The following is a 9,861-nucleotide window of genomic DNA, read 5'->3' as shown; positions in this document are numbered from 1 at the left end:
TGGTGTTCATGTCAGTTTTTAAAAGAAATTCTGTTTGATTTCATTTCTGGCCTTAGGCATGCATTTGTTTAAGCATTTGTCTTTAATGGTTTCTTATTTTCATAGTTTATATGTCAATGTGATTCTTAATTCAAATCATTCATGTATTTCTGTTCATAAGTGTATGCATTTTGAAAGATAAGAAACTTATAAATATAATGAAGTAATTAGGAAATATTAATTAAACTACTATATATGAAAGCATAAACTTAAGCATTGCTTTATTTTTTACAGAAATAATTGCTTAAAAATAAAAAAATCTGTGACCATGAATTATACTGATTAGTTGTAGAAATGTAGAAACAGTAAAAGATATAATTACTAAATTTCTAGCCATAAAGGATAGACTGAGTGTATATGATATTAAGAATGTTTGCCAATTATTTTTATAATGACAAATAATTTTAAAATGCTCCATTAATTTCCAGCATCATTCTAGAATATAAAGCATGCAAAAATCTATACATCCAGAGGTATTAAAATAATAAATACAAAATAAATGGGGTTTTAGGGCAATAAAAACAATGATTGGCAATATACTGTTAAAATGATCTATATAGCTTGAGTTCATTCATCATAGCTATAACGAACATAACTGCTTTGAGAAAATGATTCAATAAATCATTCCAGATGGGGAATATTTCTAGAACGAAACGTTGCAATAATGATGTATGAAAAAAAAGAAAAAAAACTCTTGTAAACTGAAAACAAAATTATTGGGAGGCTGATTCCATAGGAAGACCAGCAGTCTCAACTAACCTGGACCCCTGAGATCTCTGAGACACTGAGCCACCAACCAGACAGCATACATAAGCTGGTCTGAGGCCTCTTGACACATATACAGCAGGAGATTTCATGGTCTGGCCTCAATGGGGGAAGAACATCTTAACCCTCAAAATACTTGAGGTCCCAGAGATTGGTGAGGATAGGTGGGAGGAGGGAGGAGGAACATCCTCTGTGAAAAAGGGGGGGGAAGATTGAGATAAGGAACTGTGGAAGGGGGGACTGGGAAGTGGAGCAAAGACTGGAATATCAAAAAAAAAATAAAAGTAATAAAAAAATTATTGGGAGAAATATCCTATATCTTGTCTTGTCCATTGCACCTCACCAGAGGAGTGAGTGGATCAGAGCTTATCACAGTAAACCAGATTGTGTCATCCTTGGTCCTGTTTATCTGTGCTTATGTGCTAGGACATTCAGGGGAAAGAAATGTAACAAAGGAGAGGTGTGAGGGAATCCTAGACTATAATAAAACAGAGTACAAAAACAAGGATTTGCCATCACACCAGGATTAGGGCAAAAGTACAGAGGTAATTTGTGTGGGCTTTTCTCATAAAATGAAACACTATGCTCTTTCTCTAACTAATTTGGTCTACATACAACTCTTGATCGAATGTTCTGTGGAGATGTCTTTTGTAATATGATGGCAGAAATGATTGACCAGATGTATGTGACACTGGTAATCTTAAATATATGAATTAAAAATCTTTGTACATAAGAAAATAGCTAATCAAAATACAAAACAAAAGATGATTAAAGTCCAATTCATCATCACTGGAAGAAGGTATCACCCAATGTAAAATCTCTGAAAGACTTCCTGAGGTCAATCTGTTTGCCCTTGCATTAGGCAGAACATTTTCTTAAAGATCCCTTTTCTGTGTACTGGACTCAGTGTTTATATAAAGATGGTCACAGACTTTCCTACTAAGTACTTCTCATTGTAGGAAAAGCATATAAACTTACAGAAATTTGCTTGGTTTTAAAATGCACAATGAAAAAAAATGAACCAGTGAAATAAATCTTCCAAAAGATACACGTGTCATTATTTTTTTTCGATAAATAGAGAACTTTGATAAAGAAATGGGAAAGTATAGTAATAAACTGCAGATTTACATGTACTTCAAAGTCTAAGAAAAGTTTTTATGACTTAGAAATTAATAACAAGGATTAACATAGACAAGCATCTGAAAGCAGTTTTGAAACTTGAACATCAAACTAAGACAAAAATTGAACTGAGAAAAACAAAGAATAAGAAATTTTGAGTATGAGAATGATTCATAGTGATTCTTTTTTTTCTTTTATTGGATATTTTATTTACTTACATTTCCAGATCACCTCTCCAAAAACCCCTTATTCCTTGCCCCCTCCCCCTGCCTCTATGAGGATGTTCTCCCACCCACATATTACCACCTTTCTACCCTGGCATTCCCCTACAATGGGGCATCGAACCCCCACAGGACCAAAGGCCGCTGCTCCCACTAATGTTCAACAAGGCCGTCCTCTGCTACATACGTGGCTGGAGCCATGGTTCTGTCCATGTGTACTTTTTGGTTGGTAGTCCAGTTCCCAGGAGCCCTGGTGGGGTCTGGTCAGTTGACACTACTGCTCCTCCCACAGGGATGCAAAATACCTCAGCTCCTTCAGTCCTTTCTACAATTCCTCCATCAGGGACCATGTGCTCAGTTCAGTTGTTAGCTGTGAACATCTGCCCATTTGTCAGGCTCTGGTAGAGCCTCAAGAATGAATTCCAATGTTTGTAAAACAATTTTACTTTATATTTATTCATAATTTATATTATAAATTAAACACATGCACATGTAAACACACACACATATACACAAAATGCTAAATGACTAGGAATTGATTAAATCAAATTATAAAAGCTTAGTAATTTCACAAAAATAGTGGCAACAGACCAAAAGGCAACCTATGTATCCATACTGCAAGTCTGAGGGTACTTGCGCCTTAAACTTTTACTTCCCAGAAAGCTGAGCTGAATAAAGTGGATTAACTATGAAGCATCATTAGTCTCAAACTCTCCCACTTAACACACTAGAAATAGCCAACATACAACTTCTACAACTGGAAATTACATTGCTTCATGAAACTGAAGTGAAGGGAGGTGAAGGGAAGGAGATGTTACCTGGCACAGCAGGATACACTCATTTGAAAGAAAGTGTTGCATATATGGAAATGTACATAATGAATTAGGAGGCCACCAGGTACTTTCTTCCCAGTTACTTTGACAGGTAATGATAAGGAATTTCTCCAAACTGGAGATTTGAAATTTCTCTGGAGGGAAATTCATACAGTTAAAGTGTGAAGAAATATATGAACACACACACACACACACACACACACACACGCACACACACACACACACACGCACACACACACACACACACACACGGGTTTTTAGAGTTTCTCCATCAAAGCAGCAAGGATGTGATGTAGCACAAGATCCAGGGCATGGCAATCAGGAAGCAGAGAATGGAGAATGTTTAACTCTCTGGCACCCTTTGTTCTCTTCCTTTATTCATTTCAAGCCAACAATCCATAATATGGTGAAAATGAAGTCAGTGGTACTTTTCCACTCAGTTAATGCTCTTTGGAAACACCTTGATAGACAAAACATAAACATGCTTCTAAGTCTCCTAGGTGATTTTAAATCCATTTAAGTTGACCATGAACATTTATCATGTTAGTGAAAAAATTAAGATAATAATAATACTGAAGAAAAGGTAGAGCTGCAGTGTAGAATACTCAAAATCTAACCACAGAATGTAAAACGAAAATAAAAGATATGGAGAACAGAACTATTAAGACAGCGTTTTTATTTAGAAGGAAGTGACATCCTGATACAGATTAAAAAACCAATTACTTAAACTCAAAACAAGAGAAACATCCTGTTTGTTTTGACTCAATATGGAGTTGTCATCTTACCTCATACTCTCTCCTATAAACATTAACACCAAAAAATTCATTCATGACTCTCCTTGGTCTTCTGTTTCTTAGAAATAAGCACTAACCTTCAAAAGTTCAAGTATAATAATATCCTCTTTTTCGTATGACTCTACACTTCTCTTCTGATCATAGCTTTGTGGAATTACAATTGAATAAATTATAAACATTTAAGGTGTATCACATATGTCAATATATTTTTTTAAGATTGATGTCCTTAGATTAGAAAGCACAAAACACCACTGTGTGTATACACAGTGAAATGATTATTAAAATTAAGCCAACAATCATTACTAAATATACCGATGTAGGGCTCATGCACATGTCAAACGAATTCTAGAGTACAAAGTTGATTCAATATTGGGAAAATAATAAGCACTTACATTTCTTTTATCATTGATATCAATATAATTTATCCTGTTAAATGTTTGCATCTGTCTTTGGTATAAGGTTAATTGTTAGTTAACCAAGCAGCTTCCTAATATTTCTTATTCTTTATATTTGAGTGGCTAAAATATTAAAATATTCCTTATTGGGTCAAAAAAGAAAGGAAATTTAGATAAATAATTCAATATCAGAATAATAGGTTCAGTAGAAAACACCGCATGAATAACTTGAAATCACTGAAGAAAAGCAATTTCCTAGCTAGAATGAGAAACTCAGTCCAACTGTTAATTAGATATTGATATAATATAAATTAAATTTAATAAAAATATCCTGTAAGATGTGCTTCAAAAATGCTTGAAGATCCTGTGATACAAAAGTACAACCACTCTGGAAATCAGTCTGGAGTTTCCTCAGAAAATTGGACATAGCGCTACCTAAGAACCCACCTATACCACTCTTGGGCATATACAAAATATGATCCAACATATAACAAGGGCACACTCTTCACTGTGGTCATAACAGCCTTGTGTATAATAGTTAGAAGCTGGAAAGAACCCAGATGTCCTTCAACAGAGGAAAGGATACAGAAAATATGATATACTTACACAATGGAGCATTACTCAACTATTAAAAACAGTGATTTCATGATATTCTTAGATAAATGGATGGAACTAGAAAATATCATTGTGAGTGAGGTAATGCAGTCACAAAAGAATACACATAGTATGCATTCACTTATAATTGGATATTAGCCCAAAAGCTCAGAATACCCAAGATACAAGTCACAGACCACATGAAACTCAAGAAAAAAAAAAGACCAAAGTGTGGATGCTTTGGTCCTTCTTAGAAGGGAGAACAAAATACTCACAGAAGGAAATACAGAGACAATATGTGGAGCAGAGACTGAAGGCAAGGCCATTCAGAGACTGCCCCACCTGGGGATCCATCCCATATACAGACACCAAACCCAGACACTATTTCAGATGCCAAGAAGTGCTTGCTGACAGGAGCCTGATAAAACTGGCTCCTGAGGCTCTACCAGAGGCTGACAAATACAGAGAGACATGCTAGCAGTCACCCTTTGGACTGAGCATGGGGTCCCTAATGGAGCAGTTAGAAAAAGGACTGAAGGACCTGATGAGTTTTGTAACCCCATAGTAAGAACAACTGTATCAACCAACAGATCCCCCAGAGCTTTCAGGGACTAAACCACCAACCAAAGCGTACACATGGAGAGATCCTCAGCTCCAGGTGCATACGTAGCAGGGGATGGCCTTGTCAGATATCAATGGGAGGAGAGGCCCTTGGACCTGAGAAGGCTTGATCCCCCAGTATAGGAAAATGCCAGGGTGGGCAGGCAGGAGTGGATGTGTGGGTGGGGGAACATCCTCATAGAAGCAGGGGGAGGGGGAATGGGATAGGTGGCTTCCGGAGGGGAAACAGGGAAAGAGAATAACTTTTGAAATGTAAATAAATAAAATATCCAATAAAAAAGTTACTATAAAATATTTTCTACCAGAGAAAAGATTAAACAAAGATTTAGAAACAAGATATGAAACCCAGAAGATAAAGACTGCAACCAAAGTCAGCAAGGAAATTTTTTGGATTATGAGGGAACTTAATCTAGTAACAGGTGTGGGGACTAAAGAGGAAGAATGCTCTAAGAAAAGAAATTGGATTCAAGTGTAAACAAATCCAAAGTGCTGCCAGGGACAGCAGGAGTCACTAAATGAATAAAGAAAGCTAAACAACAACATGAAATATAGTTCATTAATACTTTAAAGAATAATTTTTAGAAATGAAAGATCTCAGCACCCAGTGTCTTTTCTTATTAATAGTTTACTGAGGAAAGTGATGCTTCCTGAGTCATACTTGCTAGTAACAACAAGATCCACAGCTTGGAAGCAACTAGTGCCTTTGTTGCAAAAGCCTTGTCATCGCGTAAAGCTGCCAGGACTAAGAATGCAAGGATGGACTATATTCACCATTAGTTGAAAGATAAGACATGGGCTATGAATGCAATTTACTCACTAAGAATGAATGGGAGGCTTTTCAACATGTGCCATGTGTGCCACATATGCCAGATGATCTGTACTTTTCTGAAGGAGCAAATGGAGAAAGGTGGCAATGTTGAAGAGACCTGCCAAACCAGCATGGCTCTGTTTACATAATACATCTGCAGCTTATTTCCACACATACCGGGGAGCTCCCTTACTCTGCCCAATGAAACACTACTTAGGAGGCTAAAGGCATTTGGACCATGAAGCATGTGCTTTACCAACAAAATCTCCAAAAGCACGAATTAACCAGAGAGGACATCTCACTTTTTCAGGATGCATAGGTTCTTCAGCAGGACAAGAACATAAAAACTGCTACATGTTCACCCACCTCCATGTTCAGGAGATTTTTGTAGCTCTGTTTTACTTGCTGAGAGAGAATCCGGAAAAAAAAGACTATTCCTTAGAACCTTACAAAAACTTATATCTGTTGCTTGAAAGCAACCATTTTCGTGACCCTCATTTGGAAGAGATGAAATGCTTTTTGTTTGGTCTGCTGAATAATGACAGAGTGCAACAACTGGAGGAAACTTTCAACCTTACAATATCCATAGAGGTAAGAGAAGAGTTACTTGCATGTCTGGAAGCTTTAGAAAAGGATGACTCTTCTCAATCACAGCTGAGATTTCAAGACTTGCTTCACTGTATATATGCGACTCAAAATGAACAATTCATCACTCAGGCACTGATGTATTTCCAAAACATTATCGTGAGGGTTGATGAAGATCCCCAATTGCTTATATATTCATTTGGTCTTAAGCACTGCTATGCTCTACAGACTATGAGACTGACAGCAAGGGTGGACTTGAGAAATATGTTGGACTTAGACCCCACAACTGAAATGTGCCTTGAGGATGCTGCTGTTCGAATCCTTCACTACTGGCAAGATCTGTTTTCTGTGCTTCATACAAATGAATCCCTGATAGAAATGGATCTGTGTGAAAGCAGACTTGATGAATCATTGATGAAAATTTTGAATGAAGGATTAAGTCACCCAAAGTGTAACCTACAAAAACTAATGTTCGGAACTGTCTGTTTCCTGAATAGTTGTCAGGATTTTAGTTTCTTGATGTCCAAAAATACTCTGACACATCTTGACCTGAAAGATACTGACTTAGATGAAAATGGACTAAAGACCATATGTAAAGCTTTGGAATGCCAGGGATGTAAATTATTGGTGCTGAGGTTGGAATCCTGTGACCTGAATGTAGCCCATTGTCAAAATCTATCCAAGGCTCTCCACAGCAACAGGAGCCTGGTATTTCTGAATCTGTCCACCAACAATCTATCAAATGATGGAGTAAAGTCATTGTGTGAGGTCTTAGAAAATCCAAACTGTCCTCTAGTGAGACTTGCCTTAGCAAGCAGTGGCCTCACAAAGGATGGTTGTGAAGTTCTTTCCCCGGCTCTCACCAAAAGCAAGAGACTGACACATTTATGTTTGGCAGACAACATCTTGGAAGATGACGGGATAGAGCTGCTCAACTATACCTTGAAGCATCCACAGTGTACTCTACAGAGCCTTGTGCTTAGGTGTTGCTGTTTCACTCCAATTAGTAGTGAGTATCTCTCCACTGTTCTGCCGAATAACAAGAGCTTGATACATCTGGAACTGGGATTTAACAAGCTGGAGGATAATGGAATGAAGCTTCTGTGTCACTCCCTTCAGCAGCCAAACTGCAGTCTCCAGGAGTTGGAGTTGATGGGCTGTGTTCTCACGAGCAAGGCTTGTGGGGATCTGGCTTCTGTTCTTATGAACAACTCAACCTTGTGGAACCTGGACCTTGGCCACAACATCTTGGATGATGCTGGTCTGAATATTCTGTGTGACGCTTTAAGAAATCCAAACTGCCACATTAAGAGGCTAGGATTGGAAAACTGTGGTTTAACCCCTGGTTGCTGTCAGGATCTCTTACGTCTCTTATCTAACAACCAAAGTGTGATACAAATGAACTTAATGAAGAATGTCCTTGATCATGAGGCATTTACTTTATGTAAAGTCTTGGGGTCTTCAGCATACAAAATGAAATTTCTAGTGTTGGACAAAAAGGAAATATTCAAGAAGAAAATCAAGAAGTTTCTGGTTGATGTAAGAATAAATAACCCACATTTGGTCATTAGGCCAAGAAAGTTACATTACAGAAAGTGGGTGCTGGTGGCAGTATTTCTGAAGAACCTGATATGCCTGTAAAAACTTTAAAAACATAACTTCCAAGTGGCAAAGTCTTTAACTTGTAGGAAATACTGTTTATTTCCATAAGCACTGAACTGCATTTCAGTAGGGATAGGCTACACATGTCTTGGTAAAATGTTTGTTGTGTTTCACACAGAGGTTGAAAAAGTAAAGCAAAACGCATAAAATGCAAAAATTAAAAAATAAAAATAAGTGAAAGATCTGTTAGGATACATCTTAATGTGTGTCTTTGTAAAATATTTACGTAATTGATGATGTATAATACTGACACCTATAAAAGTAATTTACTTCTGTAGCAGGGTATAAGCATGTAATCTTTTTGAATAAAGATAAAAAAACTTAATTCTCATATTTTCAGATGGGAACCATCAGAAATGCAACTTGTACCTGGTAAATAATTAGCATATGCTGTTTAAAATATGAATGAATTGAATTGAAAGTGTTGCCAAGAAGAATTGAACCATGAGGAGAACTATAGCTGTTGACTGCTAGATTTGAATGAAATATTGAAAGCCTTGAACATACATTAAAATAAAAAGAAAGGTAGAATGTGTAGCAGGGGCCCAGAGTATATACAGGAACAGACCACAACATATTCCTGAGAATTAGACATAGAACCAAACTTCCCTGAAGTTAAGGCACATAAAGTAGGTCAAAAGGCCAAGTGTGGGAAGGAAATGCAGCATACTGAGCACAGAATGTTAAAAATATTCATTTTCAATTATATTTTAAAATTGAGAAACATATCAGTTAGCAGAGCAAATTCTGTTTCACAAGATAATCTATTCAAATATGGCTTGAAATATACTGATGTATTTTTGTCAAATTAACTGCTATGGTAATTATCTATGGACAATGTTCTGCTTTGGCATTTAGACATGTGAGCATGAAGAGTGAAATCAGCATGAGATTTATGTTATAGAGATTCCTGACCCCTGATATAATGCACAAAGTTTTGTGTGTTGAGTGTTTTTATTGTACCGTGTGAAAATGGTGGGAATAGACAGAGGAGGAGGGAAAAAGAGGGAGGGAAGGAAGGAGAGAAGGAGAGAGGGAGAGAGAGAGAGAGAGAGAGAGAGAGAGAGAGAGAGAGAGAGAGAGAGAGAAAGAGTAGAGGGACAGATAAGACAGAGACAGAGAGGTAGTCAAATTGTCTGAGACCTTCATGAAACTCTGAATATGAGAACCTTTGCTTTCTTTACTGCAATATTTTTGCCTTGTCACAGCTGAAGTTCACTGAATGTATGGAACTTTCCTTCACCAACCTACAGAGGGGAAGAAACTTGAAGCTTTGTTCCCTACATTAGGGAGAAGTTCCGGGTCCTCTTAAATATGAACTCACTGTCATTATTTCTTACATTTCATTATTTTTTGTAACAAATACTTCAGGAGATTTACTGTCAACTAAATTTAACATGGTGTATAAGGGAGAGAAGAAAGAAG

At 37.0% G+C, this 9,861-nt stretch overlaps 1 pseudogene; it reads left to right on the top strand.

The window, feature by feature from the left end:
* Positions 1–1,432: 1,432 nt before the first annotated feature.
* On the top strand, positions 1,433–8,395 carry LOC114631529 (annotated as a pseudogene).
* The last annotated feature ends 1,466 nt before the right edge of the window (positions 8,396–9,861 follow it).

This window comes from Grammomys surdaster, unplaced genomic scaffold, assembly GCF_004785775.1.
Source record: "Grammomys surdaster isolate TR1022 unplaced genomic scaffold, NIH_TR_1.0 363, whole genome shotgun sequence".
Taxonomy (NCBI): domain Eukaryota; kingdom Metazoa; phylum Chordata; class Mammalia; order Rodentia; family Muridae; genus Grammomys; species Grammomys surdaster.
The sequence above is the reverse complement of the archived record's forward strand: the minus strand, read 5'-3'. Positions and strand labels throughout refer to the sequence as shown.